Source organism: Lissotriton helveticus, chromosome 12 (assembly GCF_964261635.1).
Source record: "Lissotriton helveticus chromosome 12, aLisHel1.1, whole genome shotgun sequence".
Lineage (NCBI taxonomy): Eukaryota > Metazoa > Chordata > Amphibia > Caudata > Salamandridae > Lissotriton > Lissotriton helveticus.
The window spans coordinates 301,007,019-301,023,252 of record NC_136073.1 but is presented as its reverse complement, the minus strand read 5'-3'; positions in this window follow the sequence as shown (position 1 = coordinate 301,023,252).

The following is a 16,234-nucleotide window of genomic DNA, read 5'->3' as shown; positions in this document are numbered from 1 at the left end:
CTCGAGATAACTTTGCCTGTCCATTCCCAATCTGCTACTATATGTGAACCCCTATCAGTGCTTTAAATGGGATTTTTTTTTATTTTGAGAGGGAGAGTACCGGCACTTTTCAAGAGTGACATAATACGGTTAGTTGGAGAGTACTGGCACTTCTCAGAAACAAGCTAGTACTCTGGTTCAGAGTACCTGCACTTCTATTTTTGCATTTCAAGCACTAACCATTATCATGTTCTTTCAAGAATTGTCCGGCTGACTCCGGTTTCAGAAACATGAACATGGGATCAATGAGACATTAGAAACAATAATTTGTACTGTAGTGCAAGCAGCAGGCAAGGTTATGTTTCGCCCAAAGTTAACCTTGGATAATGAACTGTATTTCTTTGTTGAATACATGTCAATATAGTTTGATTTGTAGCTTTGAACTCCAATAAAGAAGTATCGTTTTTTTCCATAATGAAAAGGCAGACCTAGAGATGTCATTTTAATGAGCGCTTTCTCTTTGTAGTGCCTGTTCTTTCTTTTAACCTTTATTATAATTCACTTTCATATCTGTAGGTCAATGGCCAGTGCTGTGTCGCTGCTCTCAAAAATATTCTTCTAAAACCATCTCGGTGTTTGAGGAAAATAATTCAATGAGGAGGCTGTGTTCATTTCTTTTCTCACGCAGCGCAGGATTTGTTAAATCGGGCCACAGGGTGCAGACACTGCCATGGCCTAGTGTACAAACCAAGACACTGACCTATTAAGATTTGCATAATGGAATGCTGGGAACAAATCAGCTTGCGTGCGTGAACTTACGGAAATAGAGCGGCATCATATTTACCATTTGTAGACTTATGAAAAGTTATAAGCATGAGAGGAAGGAAGTGAATCATTGAAGGGGCGGGGCTTAATGCTGAGCACAGCCAGGGAACTTTACATTAACCCCCTCCCCCCCCCCCCTCCAACACCAAAAAACAGAGCTTCTGAGGCTGCTGCCCATTTCCTGGTGAGGTTTCACACCCCATAATAGATATTGCCTGCGTTGAGTCTCCAAGCAACGAGAGGGAACCTGATTTATGCAGGGGTTTCTAGCTAACTGTGTGCACACCATGTGATATCTGCTCCTCACAGGAGACCGGTACGATGGGAGCCAATATTGTGACACCCATGGTGGCACCGTGTGAGTTCGAAGGTTTGCCTGTGTTAGGTGGTGGTGACAGATTCGTCAGCGCTCCTGACACTAATGGTGATCTGGCATTGCACTTCTGTACAAAGGCTATTCAGGGCCAGACTGGCCGTAGCGGGTCCCGGGCGTTTCCCCAGTGGGCCACCAGGGTGGGTGCCGACTTTAAGCCCCTAGGGGGCCGCTTTTGTTACCGGGGGTCGGCAATATAGGCCCCCTGTTACAAAATCGGCCGAAACCGGCCCCAGCAAACAGCTCGGCAGCACCCCCTAACCCCAGGGGGGGCGGCTGAGGAGTTTGCAAGGACCGGTTTCGGTGCCCAGTCCGGCCCTGAGGCTATTCAAAGATATTTGATGTGATTTTTGTATTAAAGGCATACCTTGAGTACAATTATCTTCAGGCAGTTCCCGCATTGCAATGCCCGCTTTAATAATATTATTAGAATCATTGCGCTAACTGATACAAAGCCATCGCTGCGCTTGAAGACGCTTTCAGTGCTAAAAAACCTTTTGCACATGAAAGCCCATAGCCACTAGAGATAGTGTCTTTGTTTTGAGTGAACGCTTGCAAAGAACTTTAGTTAATCATGTCACAAGTTGTGTGCAGAGCCAGATTCACAGAGGCAGCGCTGTGCTACCCACCCTTAATCGTGCAACAGATGGTGATACCATTACCTCAATGCATTTTAGAATATTCAGATGTTTTGCAGCAAAATTGATTAATACACAGCAGTAATAAAGTCACTTCCGGCTAGGGGGCGTAGCCTAGATGGCGGCTGCAACAGGCTGCAACAGACGCACTCCCATGAACTCCGTCTTGTGCCAGCTAAATATCCTAATTCAAGGCACAATCCGGCCTAGACGGACCATCTATGAGTCCAACTGGAGTGCACGTGGTGACTACTGGCACAAAGGGGACAGCCCAGAGATTTTTGAGGGCTCGCTCGTAGTAAACTGCTCTGCTTACTTTTAACACCTCCCATTGACTGCTGCTCACCTAACACTGGAGACTTAGGAGCCCCCTATACCTAACTGCAGGGCAGTGCCCAGCAAACTGCCTACAGATTCTGCCAGGGAATCTGGCAGCCTTTGCAAGGGACCACAGGTTTTCTGCAAACTCCTGACATCGAGTGAGACATGATGGTGAAGCCCAAACCTGCATAAATTTTGGCCGTTGACCCCAACAGTACTACAAAACCACCAATCCCCCTAATTATAATCTGGGCACATTGACTCATCTTGAAGCCACCCCCACAACCATTCTACCCAATTCGAGAAAGTGCTGCTTGTTATCCTTGACACTAAAACCTTGCTGGAAACTTAGATAGATGCCGTCTCACTGGATGGAAACCTACTCCGCACGGATCATTCGAACTTGGCAGAGCAGGTGGACAATGCTGAGTCCCCAATGACCTTCATGCAACCCGCTCTGTTGGACCTCCAGACCCAGATGAGAGACATGAGAGAGGAAGTGACCTCCCTTCATTGACGAGTGGACAATGCGTAAGTTGCTCAAGGCAAAATAATATACATTTCCTTGGGTTCCCTGAACACTCTGAAGGACCTAACACTGATTTTCTTTTGGAGTACTCGTTGATGAATACGGTATTGGAGGGTGAAGTGTCGCTATTTTTTTCCATGGAGTGGGCGCATCGAATACCAGGCCGACCACCTCCTCTGGGAGCTTGTCGATGGCCAGTTATTGCCTGTCTCTTGAAATATACAGACAGAGACCTGATATTGCAGTTGATATTGCAGTTGTTCTACTCGCTGCCTATTTGGAATTCACAGCCAAAGTGCAACAACTGCACAACTTCTACATTGCCGTTAAGAATAACTCCGAAAACTGAACTTGAAATATTCTCTGCTCTACCCAGTGAAGCTTAAGGTAATTGACGGTGGCTCCACTCATTGTTTCTCATCCCCTGAAGATATGTGGACGGCTCCATGCCAAGGCTCTAGTCAACAGCACTGGTGGTGACCATATGACCGGTGAGTGGCTGTCGCCCTGATGCCGGCGCAGAAGGCGGAGAGGGAATGGGAATCACCCCACTCAGAAGCATGTTATGAGGGAATAAGCGCAGATGGTAGCGAAGGCTCTGCAAAATGACAAGAACCCTTCCATGGCTGGATCAGAAATCAGACACTGGCTCGGACACGAGGGACTCAGTGAATACATCGGACGAGATGGCCAGGGGCCCAGACCTGACACCCAGACTGGTGGATGATCTCCTTTGAAGGACTGGAAGTGTTCCTTTCCATGGGCCTGCAGATGGAGCTTGCTGCTTGGGACATTCAAAGCTGTCTGTTGGCCCTTCTGGTGTGGGCCGAATGTTCTGTGAATCGCAGCGGGCCCACCAGCTTCAGAACTTCAGCTTTTTGTGCACCATGCACCAGATGGTTTAGGAACAGGACTTAGTTTTTTTTTTTTTTAATTTGTTCCGTTAATGGTGACATGGTTAATTTGTTCCGTTAATGGTGTACAGTTTTAGCTGGAGATACATGGTCTTGCTGTCCTTGGAGGGTTGTATTTGATTTGTTTCTTTTTCCTTGTTATGTATGTGGAATAATATGCACATGTTATGAAGGTATGGTACTGAGATGAGTGGGTCCCTTCGGCACAGTGGGCTGATGCAGGACAGTCCCCTTATTGTGGGCATACGGAGGCGGTGGGGAGGGGATACTGAGGGTTCTTACAATGCACTATAATCCACGGGCACTCAAATACATGACCCTGTCATACAATATAATCTGATGACTTGAAATGTGTGGAGCATAGCCAGTCCCACTAAAAGGTATTGGGTAGAAGCTCATCTTAAACATCACCACACACATATAGCGATGTAATACACATCTAAAGCATGGGGAGGTACACAAAGTGCATGCAAAGAGATGAGGGCAGGTGAACGATACCACTTCATTGCCCTATGTGAGAGGGGTGTTGGTCTGGATAGCCCCAGGGGTTCTGTTTGTGACAGATTCACATAGGATTGATGAGGAGGGAAGATATGTGATTCTAGAGAGTCATTTGAAGAGTTTGCCATTCACTTTGGTGGGTATTTATGCCCCCAGCATTAATCAGTCATCCTTCTTCAACACTCTCATGCCGGTGCTCGTATGATATCCACAGGTCTCTGGGATATGGGGCGGTTACTTTAACCGTGTACTGAATGTGGCCAGGGAAGGTTCTGTTCTACCCCTTCATGGGGCATCCATTGCTCGACCATCATAACACTTTTGGGATTGGATGGATCACCGCCAATTGTTTGGCTGTATGGCATCTGTGCCATCCCACTGACAGCGAGTTTTCATTTTGCTACCCGTTTCATGCCATCCACACATGATCCACACCAGGTTGGACCTCTTCCTATGTAGTGAACCACTAGGCATGCGGATTGCTGGGATGGAGTACTTAGCATGCCCCCTATCTGAACACCCTCTGTTGCTGTTGACTCTCAGATGGGGCGACTGCACCCCAGGATACCGACCTGGACGCTTCAAACCAAAGCCTTGTTAGACCCCCCCTTTAGGGAAGACCATACAAATAAATATCCCTCACTATTTTGACCTGAACAAGGACACTACCCTAACCAGAGCACTGGAATGGGATGCCCACAAGGTGATCATGTGGGGCCATTGCATGTCTACAACGTGTGAGATCCAACGGATTCTGACTGAGGAGTTTCTCACCCTAGAACGAGAGATGTATTTGCTTGAAACCGAGATGGCCCAACAGCCTGCTGAACTAGAACGGCCCAGTCGATTGCATAAGGCCATTGGCATAGCTAGGGGAGGCATACAGCCCTCGGTGACCCGAGTGATAGGGCAGTGGTATCCCCCATCCCCCCTCATACCTGCAGCTGTTGCAGGGCGGCAGACCTGCAGGAATCACCAGCCCCCGCTCTTACCTACGGCCGTCGCGAGACTCCACCAGCACCCCCCACCCCGCTCCTACATGCCACCATGGGCGGCAAACACCGTGGCCGCCATGGACGGCCAAATGTCAGGCTACACCACTGCGTAAAGCACATAGAGAATCGGTGACATGATTGGTGAAACATGACTGCAAGCTCTGAATTGTCCCTCTGCATGGGAAGGGGGACTGTTCTGTCAGACTCTTGGCCTGGCTGATGAAAGAAGATCAATGCTGCCCGTCGATAGGGGCCATCAAACTGGGCAGTGGCACAGTGGTTAATACTCAGGTTGACATCAATACTGCTTGATAGGAATATTATCAGTCCCTGTACATGTCAGAGTATGCTCCATCCCTTGAGCAATTAATAGGATTCCCACAGGATCTACTGCTGCTCAAGCAGGCACCGCAACAACGGGCTGACCTGGACACACTCCTCCCACTGGAGGAGATACATACTGCCATAGCTCAGATTGCCTAAAATAAAACTCTGAGATTGGATGGGCTTCCACTTGAATACTACACCACCTTCAACGCACACATTTCACAGAAACTTTTAGAGGTATTTAATGAGGCCAGGCAGTTGGAGGAGCTTCTAGAATTACTCTGGGAAGCACTGAATGTGGTTCTTCTCGAACATGGTTGTGACCACCTAGCCGTTCGGTCTTACTGCCCGCTGTCTATCTTAAATCTAGACTATAAGATGCTAGGGAAGGTGTTAGTCATCAGGTTACTCCCTGTTACCGGTACCCTGGTACGTGAGGATCAGTCTAGATTTATACCTGAGCATACTAAGTAGTTGAATATTTGCCAGCTGACAGCCGTTGGCCGGTAGCCGGGACATTGGACATAGAGAAAGCATTTGACACCCTGGAGTGGGATTACCTACAGGCTTTCCTCGAGGCTATGGGTGGGGGCCAAATGACCTCGGTTGGATCCACGCCTTGTATAAAAATCCAACAGCATGAGTTTGAACAGGCCTGGTGATCTCGGACAGATTTGAAATCCACAGGGATACCAGGCAGGGCTGTCCCCTGTCACCATTAATCTTTGCTTTGGCCAATGAGCCTCTGGCCTGTAGTTTGCAGTTGCAAGTGCAGCATTGGGAGATACTAGCACATGGTGACCATCATATTGTTTCACTTGATGTAGATGATGTACTGGTATACCTGCAGCCACCTCGCTCCTGGTCCTAATTATGATGTTGGAAGAATTTGGGGAGGTATGCAGACTTAAAGAGAACTGGGCTAAGTCATGCCTGTTTGCTCTGGCCCCAGTCGCTGAACCTAAATGAGGAACTTTAACAGGTTTTAGACTATAGTGGTGATATACTACATTTAAATACCATTAGTAGGACTTTTGGGGCGAGACAAATGTATACTTGGCTATCAGACCATGAGGCCCGTCTGCATCGGGAGCCACGTCAGATGAGAGTGGCTCGCTTTTGCTGGAACCGTTATGTGGGTGGCAAGGAACCTCAACCAGCATACTCCCCACTCACCACGATATGGCAACTACCGGATCTCCGTGAGGTGACCCGCCAATTTGATTTAATGCCAGATGGACTGCAGTCCTCCTAAAACCACTAATGGAGAAGCAATGGTCCAAGTTGTTCCAACAAGTCAAATGAGTGTACCACAATCCACGCTTTCGGTTCGGTGTAACTACATACATCGAGCATATCTCATGCCACACCGTATCAAACGCATGCTCCCTGAGGCAGCCTCTCAGTGCCCCAGGTGCGGAATACCCAGTGCCAGATTGTACCATATGGTCTGGGAGCGCGTAGTACTGCAGAGAGCTTGGGGAGAGGTAACAAAAGTCACAGCCACAATTGTGGACCACACACTTTCGCCAACACCCGAATACTGTCTCCTGGAACTTCGACCCAAAGCTAAAGGGGATAAATACTTACACAGACATATTGATTTTGCCTTTATCCTTTTTAAACATCAAATTGCAATGCAAAAATAAGAGCAATAGTAGTGGCCCCAAATTTGAAAATTACTGCACCTTGTACCAATACTTATGTCTATCAGTTTGTTAGTGAGAACACCTTTAATTGGATTGTACATATACAGAGGTGCACTCGCAGTTCCGGCATCCTACTACCAAAGGTGGCCCCTATACATTAGAAAAACGAATGTAAAACAAGTAAACATTTGATAGAACTGCACCCAGCACCCTCATAGGCAGTTGTTTATAATCGTAACAGTAATGGATATTTAATAAGCATGAACACATATTCATTGTAGATTGTGAGTCCTTGTGAAGGAACAAACAGATAATTTTTCAAAAACAACAGTAATAAAATCCAATTTCTATTCCAAGTTTTCACTTTTGGTTTATTCTGTGCGACAACACTTCCAGCAAGACATCAGCCAATATGTGTTTTGCCTCTTAAGAGCTTTATCAAGGCTCGAAATACAGATATAATACATATTGTTGATGCTTGCTTACAAATTGTAGCTAAAATACAAAAAACTTATGCCAAAAGTGCAAAGAAAAGGAATTAAATGGATGTTAAAGAGAGTATCCAAAAATGGGAGATTAAGAAGAGATATTTCAGTGACTGAAAGTTTGTTCAAAAGATCCTTGAATAAGTAAAATCAAGCCTTCACCAAAAATAATGTCCGTAGCTTCAAGTGGATTAACTTCTACCCAGTTGTGATAGGTGTAATAGTATAAACATACACCCACCAGTTCAGTATTCTTGATCTTAATATCCCTCACGTGTAGCTTTAAATAGTCATAATTGCCCAAACGTAGATACTGGAACTACTCTACTCTCCAAAGTATCTGGAATATTTAAATATTATAATGCTCGGATTTAAAGTTCCACATACTTCAGAATAGAAATGACAATCACAATTGTAATGATTGATATGTCCTTGAATAGGTATGCACACCGATGAGCTGTTATCTACAATGAGAGATCAAGATTATATCTGGTCTAGAGAATGATCACGGGTGTACCATAATAACACCACGAATCCTGATGACAAGCCATAGTTAAGTGTACTAAAAGGGTTGACCTCAATAAGCAACCCATAACTCGAGAAGTTGTCACATGTGTACACCAAATAAGCTAATTATCACCCATCTAACTGTGTTATAACCCAACCTAATATGTGAACACAGTGAAACAAGTGAACACATAGTGATAAACTGTGTATAAACCAAAGTGATTGTGGTTAAAAACAAACCGTAAAAAAACTCAATGTGTGAATTTAACTTAATCGGTTGATAGAACCCCAAAAATAAATAAGTGTAGTGTAAAAAAATTTAGGTCGATTCTCATACGGAATTGATTGTAATTACAGGTCGCCATATTTAGCAATAGGGGAGTCCATAGTAAGCTCCCCGACTGAAAATAAAAATAAGTAATCAGTTACTGAATAATCCTATTATCCCAAGACGCGTAAAACTTTCGTCTCACTTGAAATACACAGTCGAGCAACGACTAAGCTCACTCGCCCGGTACCATGCAAAGGTGTCTAAAACACCAGTCCATTCAGGGTAGTGAACCCGAACACCCGTCCTCCTATGCGTATGTAGTGCGTCACAGTCATCTCACCTGATTAGAACCAAAAAGTTCAAACATCAAACAAGTTAACATCTGTAGGAAATGGAACAGAAAACTGCGCCATATTTAAAAGTCCAAAATCTTAAATGTCGTATAGAGATTTCCACATAACACGTCGATTGAAACACCTTAATTCTTACTTCAGATATAATACGATACAGAATACCTAATTATTTACACAACGTAAAATATGAGATCTAATTTGAAACAAATTCATATCCACCCCCTCAGGTGGTATGATGCAAAAAAGCTCACACCAGCGAATATCTGGAGGTAAGGAACTGCAGTCAGCGCTATAGTCTTATATATCGTCAATAATGTTTTTTTAGTGCTCATTAAACTTTTACTACCTAAGGAAACCTGTAGGAATTGTACGATATAGTAAAACTATTTTGTTATGCAATGTAAGCCATTCCTAGGTATGATGCAATGCAAAATATCTTAAACCATCTACTTGTTTTCCAAGCAAATTAGTATCCACCCAATACAGAGGCGGACTGAGCTTCCAAAATGTGGTAAGTTGAATATTTACGAGATTTCTCAGTTTCATAAAGTAGATTTAGTCTAATACATCTTCAACCACGGCAAGGAGTGGCGCACTCACGGAGGTTTGATCTTCAACTGGCAGAAGCCGATCGAACCTCAGACGATGCACACTTCGACTTGCGGACAACAGAACACGCAGGATTCTTTCTCTCTCACAGGGTTCACTTCACCAGGAACTAATTAGAGGCCCATTCGCTGAAGGTCCTTCCAGCCCACATTGTTCTTTCCCTTAATAGCTACATATACTTTAGTGCGAATTTTCTTTTCTAAATTTTCAACATTAGCCATAAAGAACCCCAACATGTCTATATATTTTTCTTTGAAAGCCTTCGGGTTCACATCCGATTCGGAAAGAGAAACATGTTTTCCCTAGTTCTCCAGGAAATATGAGTCACATAGGATTGTTATCGGGGAACCTGAATCTGCCGTGACCCTTGTTTCAATACCATCAATCTGACATCACATAAAGGGCCTTTGATTTCTAAAGGATCATCTTTGTAGTCCACTGTCAACAGCAAGTTGTCTAAAGATTCCGTGCAAAGGTCTGTTTCAATGTCAATGCTACGCACTTGAACAGGTTTCTTTGAGACTTACATTGTTTTTGAAAGTGACCAATCTTCTTACAACTTGCACAACGTCTACCTCAAGCTGGGCAGCCAGGGAAGTTGCCAATATGGAATTTTGACCCACATCTGTATCAAAATGTTAGATTTTTCTTATGTATATATTTTGTTGGTTTATCTTTTGGTCCCACTGCAAGTAAATCCTCCTCTTCTCCCGCTCCAGGACACTCCAGAGTATTAGTGCCCGCTACAAGTTCTTTATAACATATAACATATCTTGCGACTCATTAATAACCATATTAAAATTAGTAGTAACGTTAGGTTGCATGGCGTTAGTAGAAATGACGGACCTTCCGATACTCAAGACCATATCTATAACTTCATAAAGAGAAGGTTTCTTGAAGCTCAGAAGCCTTTCCTTTATTTTATGTGATGCACAGTTGAAAACGAATTGGTCTCTGATGATATCATCTGATACAGGACCAAATCCACAAATAGTAGCTAGAACCCTAAGAGCTGATATGTACTCCTCCACTTTTTCTTTCTAAGCTTGTTTGTGATTATAACATTTGTGCCTTTCAAAATAATATTCGGAGGCTCAGAGAACTGTTTTTTTAGCCTTGCTATAGCTTCCAAATAAATATTTCAATGTCTGTCACCTGATTGGCCAGTTGGAGGAGGAATAGGAGGCAAACTTTGGAAGGTCCACTGTGCTGCTAAACCCAAACTGGAAACAGAAGTGCGAATTTGCGTGCAGGTGAGTATTCAGAGGTGTCAATAGCTACCAAGTGATTTTCAAACAAACAAAACCACTCTAGCCAGGGTAAACCTGGTTTGCCTGGTTTTGCTAGTAATGGAGGAGGCTGAGTAATTTGGTGTGGAGTAGCCATAGCTGTAAGAACGTGAATAAATAATTGAGTAAATTAAATAAATAAATATGTATTTATTTAAACTGCGATGAGTCACCAGTCACTTTTAATCCTGAAGAAAGCAACTAGTAATTGACTACAGTTTGCACTAAGGTGTTCACATCACCGAGATGTGCAAAAGAAGAGACAAACAGAACAAAATCAAGGTGTTCGCATCACCGTAACTGTGCTGAAATCTACAAGTTGTCCACAATAGGACTAAGATGTGTGGATCACCGAGATGCACCAACAGTTGTTAGATTAAAGCAGAAAGTCCGGGTGTGCGCATCGCCGTAATACCAATCCTTTGAAGCGCCCGGCCGTATATAGGCAAATTTCCAAATTCAATATGGCCGTCGGACGTCCTCACATAGCGTGAGTACGTCGATCAAAGAAGTGTTTGGTGAAATGCGAGTGAAGCTGCACAAGTGATTTTTGTTCAAAGAACGTGCTGTGTCTGCGCGTGAAAATCCTCTATGACTGTGTTAACGCGGGATTTCTGGTCTATTGTTATAGATCTAGATCCCAACTCAGGTCGACTGAACCGTTGGTACCTGTCATAAAGTAAAAGGCAATCCACTACTAGGTCAATCAATTAATGACTTACACCACTCTAAAGAACCACTTACTCTTAATAAGTTTCAAAGTTTATTACAAAGCCAAAGTTAACTGGAGATACAAACATCTCAATATAAGGTTCAAAAGATATATGGGTATCAATACAAACATAAATTTTCTAAATGCTCTTAGTCGGCAGAAGAATATTACCAAAACCAATTCAAAAATCATCAAAGTTGCAAGAATAGACACAAGCTGTAGCTTATGAGTCATTTACAGAAAGGAAGAAAATCCAGATTAGACTGTCCCTACGCTAGACTAAGGGCCAGATGTAGGTAGGCTTTTACCGGGTGGTAACGGCCGAATTCGGCCGTTACCACCCGGTAAAAGCAATTTGACATGTAGGTCCTTGTAATTTACAGACTTGGTAAATTTACCGAGTATGTAAAATACCGAGTCGGTATCATTACTGATTCCGGACAATTGGTATGTAGGTGGGACTCTTCTGAGTCCCACAAGCAGTACCACATCGGTATTTTACCATCAAATACTACTTGATGGTAAAATACCGTTTCTGGTGTGCATGCACATGTGTGCATGCACGCCTATGCCATATGACAGGCAGACCTGCCCTTAGGGCAGGTATGCCTGCCACATGGCACCCGAGCCTCTTTTGGGGGTGCCAGAGGGTGTCAAAGTGACACCCCCTGCACCCTTGTGACATTCGGTATTTTCCGATGTGGTAAATACCGACCGGTATATGCCCAATCAATCCTATGGGCTTCAAAGCCCATAGGAATGCATGGGCATTAACTGGTCGGTATTTACCACATCGGAAATTACCGACTGTTTCCGATTCGGTAATTGCACATCTGCAATTACCTACATCTCGGTATTTTTATTTTCCGACCTCTTAAATACCGAGTCGGTATGACTCGGTATTTAAGAGGTCGGTAAATAAAAATTACCTACATCTGGCCCCAAGTGACATCCCTACTTAACAAGATCTTAACCTAAAAAGGTGTCAGCAGTGGTGACTTCCAAAGAAGATCACACACTTCCCTTAGTCTTTGTTGCAAAACGATGTCTCGCAGTTCCCTATCTGCCTACCCATCCGCTCTCTTAGGTTTCTCAGACCATCTGCCTTAACTCCACCCAGGGGTGCTGTCCCTAATACAAAATCACATTTACAATAGAAACGCCCTTTAGAGACGCCCCTCACGTGGTGTTGGTTCTGGTATTTTCCATGCTGATACTCCTCTGGGCCTCGTCGTTAGCGTTGACCTTGCTTCTCAGGCCCTTCTCCGGCAGGACGGTACCCCCCAGGAAATTCCTGAAGCCTCCTCCAGGCCTGTGCCTGGCGCCCTGAACAAAACCCTATTCATCACTCTCTTGATTGGAACCTCCTCTCACCTGCAAACAGACACTTGTACTGTGGGCCCCAAATTCCGACCTCCACCATATCTTCTAAGTCGTAAACCATCGAACAGGCTCCACAATTTGTGTCTGACACGACCTTTCTCTAACGAGCACATACAGATCAAAAGAAACTACTTTTGTCTATTCAGGCCTATTAGAATTACATGAAACAGGCCTGTGCACTCTGCAAACCTTTAATTTCTTAGTTTAAACAGTATTCTAACTTATTACACACAATGGTTATATGAAACACTTCAATAAAACATATATTTCAGTTCTATGATCAATAATACTTTGAATTATAACAACATTAAAATCCACCATCGCATGAGAGTGTAACAGCATCTTGTACTCTATGTGAACTGCCATGTGGCCTACACATTTCTACATTAGCAGAATTACATTTTCCCCTACAACAGCCACATAACATGAGATTTCAACATCATTTTAATATCTCTACAAACATCTACATTAGTTCTTCACACTTGATATAAGTAGTCTATTTTAATTAAACACTCTTATATATTTTCTCTCTATAAATTCGACACTCTTATATAATGTTTACTAAACTAATACAACATGCTTGTAAATATGGTGCACTTCTATATTTTCTTGATTTGCGCTCTCTCAATCCCCCCTTTGATGACTTTTAGTAGTCATCCCCACCACAACACCATCCCTACGGTATGAACTGAGTCAAACTGAAGTCGTTGCAGTACCCCCTCGTTTCATCATCTCTAGAGCCTTCAGACTCCTGTACTGATTATCCTGCATCGCAGTCAATCTCCTCTCCTGCTCTCTCATGGTTCTTTGCAACCTGTTGGATCTATACCATTGGTACAGCCACACCAATCCCCACAAGGTGATTATACAAATCACTATTATAATGATAGGTTTCAGTATGTACCAAATGAAACTCTTTCCTAGGTTGGCAAACCAACCTCCAACTTTACCCATTCCTTGACCTACTTTCTCCCACACTGTTACCTTTGTCAAATCCTCAATTTCATGATGTATTTCAGTAATGTTCCGAATGTACTTTTCTAAAGGTTTTGAATTGTCTGGAATGTAAGTGCAACATTCTTGGACCTTCAAAGCCTTACAGACTCCTCCCTCTTTGGCTAACAGAACATCTAGAGCAAGTCGGTTCTGAAGAACCATTGCCCTTATCGATTGCATCTCTGCCTCCACCAGCATTAATGATCTAGCAGTACTGGCGGACAACCTATCTACAACAGTTGCCAATCTCCTAATCTTTACATCATTTAGTGCTATCCCTAAAATAGGAAACATAGCACCAAAGACGTCTCCAACTACTTCCTCAGCGCTTACATCTCTTTTTCCTCTAGCTTGAGTTCCTCCCTCTATAATTTCCAAATCCTTAGCATGGTATATTTTGGGGAAAACAATTGCCAAATAACATGATCCATACCAATTATCTGGTAGTTTCACGTATGCATTCCTTCCACACACAAAATATACATTTGGGATCACCTGCATTTCCTTCAAGAAGTCTTTTGAGTAGTACTCTAATTGGAAAGCATGTTCACAACTCACTTTTCCCACAAACACATTCTCGTAATAGGTTTCACCCCTATGTATACACAGTTTCCCCTTTTTCTCTCGATCTAAAGCTATTGGACCACTGCTACCCTTTCTTTGGTGTGCCCTTTCTTCCTCGGTCCAATCTGTTTTCCATTGACCTGAAGCTTTTAAGATCTTCTGTCTCCTGTATCGATCATCCACCTGCCCTACAAACCTTTTCTCTATTTCTGACACTTTACAAGTCAAATTATTTCTTCGGGCATGTGAAGTATCTAATGTTTTCAAGGGAAGGAAACATTTCTGTAATCTGTCTTCACTCTTATAATAATCCCACTTATTTAAATGCTTGTAGTTCGGCACTTCTGGTAAAACAGCATCGAAGTTTGAAAAATAGTATTCAAACCCATCACGTTCATAGAATATACTAAGCAACAAACTACATGTGATTCCATAAGTCAATGGAAGATGATGATATCTGATACCTTCGTCTACAGAGGCTGGCAATTTCATGCAAACATAACAATTCTTGGCCTCCATAGCATCAATGTATTCATAAAGCAATTTAGCATATGCATTTGATTTAAAATTTCCCTGTGATTCATCTACATGTAACCTACGAGTCTCAGCTACTAGTAAAGCGTTGTCTTTCTCTGTATTGTTCCCCTTTTGACCAGCAGTAGTAGGCTTCTGTATCGATGCAATCTTCGCTTCCTTTGATGTTTTCCCTTCATTTTCATGTTCCACTACATAAGATATAGTAACTACTAAAACTATAAGAAAAATCACTCCCACTAAAAGTGTGCCTACTATACATTTGGCCCTGCGGTTCGGGTTGCCAACCTCCATGATCTCAAACAGTGTAGTTCCGGTTTTCTTTCACAGCACAATGTCTCTTTCCTTTGTACAATGTCTCTTTTCGAACCACACCTGGAAGCTGATAATCTTCTCCGCAAGATCAGTCTTTGTTTTCTATAGCAACGGACAACCTTAGCCCTTCTCCGTCCACTAAATGGAAGTCCCTAGTTTCTTCTTCTTCCACTTGGCGCTAGGTTATCTCTCAATTTGTTTATTTACAAAGTCTTTTAGCAATCCAGAATTATACGCGATCCAGCGACTCTAACCACGCATTCTAATATTTCCAAACGAAGAAGGACCTCCCCAAGTATTGACCTTCTTGGACAACAAGTCGGGAAATCTATTCTGTTAAAAATCATGTCTCTTATTCCGCTCAGGTAAGGAGGATAGGGGATATTGAGTGTCAGCAACCCTTCAACCTCCACTCCTGGTATCAGCAACACAATTTCCACTGTTATGATGGGGTCAGTACTGGTCAGGGTCACTTCCTTCACCCTCCCAGATCCCTGTACACTGGACATCTGCAGCGAGGTAGGTCCACTCAGGAGTAGCGTATCTTCGGCAAGGCACTCGCACTCTCCTCGATCTTCTCGGACCTTCCTGTTCCTGTCCTTGTGCACTTTCGTCCAGATCCGAGTCTTCAGATATAGGAGCAAGAGTTCTCTTTGGAGTTGACTTCAAGCTCGGCCTCTTTCTTCTTTCACTTGGCCAACTAGCTTATCCACGCCTCGCTCTCCTATATCTCGTCCTCACACTCGGTTCTTGATCACTCTGGACTTGATCTGTGTCTGAGCCGTATTCACAGCAACTTTCTCCTTCTGTGGCAACTTCAGTTTCACTACCGTCCTGTCCTTCTTCTTCTTGTTCTGTAGCGCTCCCAACTTCTTCCGACACCCCCACAGCTTGACTGATCCCCTCTAGTGGTTCACTGTCTACAGCCGGATTTTCATCTGCGAGGGGAGCTGTTTCTTCCAGGGGTGCTGGAACTCTTCGAGTATGAGAAGCGTGGATCCAGTTTGGCAGCCCTCCACACTTCACAGCGGTATTCGTTGTCAGGATAACTTGATAGGGGCCCTTCCACCGCACATCTAGGCAGTTCTTCCGGACGTGCTTCTTCAGCAGAATCCAGTCACCTGGGCACAAGTCATGACATAGATCTCTTGAAGATGGAACTTCA